General features: G+C 42.0%; 1 pseudogene across 1 annotated transcript; it reads right to left on the bottom strand.

Annotated features, from left to right (window-relative positions):
* Positions 1–419: 419 nt before the first annotated feature.
* On the bottom strand, positions 420–1,192 carry LOC308286496 (transcription factor HES-5-like; annotated as a pseudogene). The gene is made up of 2 exons: positions 947–1,192; positions 420–839 (listed from the first exon to the last, which is right to left on the bottom strand). The product of its transcript is annotated as a transcription factor HES-5-like (transcript).
* Between the last annotated feature and the right edge of the window lie 202 nt (positions 1,193–1,394).

Raw genomic sequence — 1,394 nt, 5'->3', positions numbered from 1 at the left:
GTATGACATCTAATTAGATTAGAAGGACAGTAGATTTTTAGATCAATTTGATCTACAATCAGGTAAAACAGAAATGTCACAACAGTGGAAAAAAATGACAGCTTAAAAAAAAGCTATAAATGTACAGGTATAACAGTCAAATCAGATTATTCTGATGTGTCAGTTGAATCATGCAACATGCATGGTGTTTGTGCCAACGTGTTGCCAGGGGTTAATAAAGACACATTTGCAAACTTTCTTAATTTTCATGGAAAAATAAATGTCCCAGATCAACGATTTACCTATAAAACTAAATAAATCGTTGATTAAAATAACTTCTGCAAATACAGAAAATAAAATAAAACAATTCTTTCATTCTTGAATTGTTCTATGACCAATATGGTCAACTTAGTCAGGTAAGAGTTCCAGTCTGTCGTTTTCTACCAGGGCCTCCAGAGGGCGATGTTGACTGGACTCTTCACTTTGGTGATGCTGGACTGAACTGGAGACCTCAGCTGAGGCAAACAAGTCTCCTTCATGTTCTTGTCAGAGGATGACTGCAGGTTCTGGAAGTGGTCCAGCAGTCTTCTCTGGGACTGTATCTTCACCTCATCCTTGGACAGGAAGTGCACCACCTCTTGGACACACCTGGAGTATCCCTGATTGACAGGTGCTGAGTTGACAGGTTGATACTGCTGCAGTCGTGTCAGGAAGCAAACTGTCATCTCCAGGATGTCTGCTTTCTCCAGCTTGGAGTCATTCTGTTGTTTGAGGATCTCTGGACCCAGGAGAGACTTGAGCTGCTCAATGCTGCTGTTGATTCGCTCTCTGCGCAACTTCTCCACCAATGGTTTTCTTATCTGCAGAAAGAAGAAAGACATCATTAATAAACCTATTCTGAAGAACAACACAAGTTTGATTAAGTACAAACAATTGTTAATGATATGAGACTTAGTCTTCAATTTACCTTATGGTTCAGAGCCAGGAGCTCCTTAGAAGAGGTGAATGGTGAAGTGATTGTAGGAGCCATGGCTGGTCTCTGTGCTGTAGTAGAGGTCTCTGTAGAGAATCTGATCTCTGCTGGCTTCATCCCTCCTATTTATAGTCCCCAATCTCCATATGAATGTGTGGGTCTGGGTCTGGTTGGACTTTCTCACAGTCTTAGCCAATCAGAGAGTCAGGAAGGACAATGAGGAATTTAGTGCTGCCACATGCTCAGTGCTCTTACTGCTGAGGGACAATGGTTAGATCTCAGGGGAACAGGTGGACGACTGGGGGGGATATTAAAGAGTGTGTGTGAAACTGGGAAAGTGGTGACGCTGTAAAGAGAGCAGCCTGATGTTGAGATCAATGATTTGAACCAAGCACACTTTCATCATCACCACAAGAGTACAGCAAGTTGTGCTGTTATTTTA

The sequence above is a fragment of the Nannobrachium achirus genome (genome assembly GCF_963921795.1).
Source record: "Nannobrachium achirus genome assembly, chromosome: 6".
In the NCBI taxonomy this organism is placed as follows: domain Eukaryota; kingdom Metazoa; phylum Chordata; class Actinopteri; order Myctophiformes; family Myctophidae; genus Nannobrachium; species Nannobrachium achirus.
The sequence above is the reverse complement of the archived record's forward strand: the minus strand, read 5'-3'. Positions and strand labels throughout refer to the sequence as shown.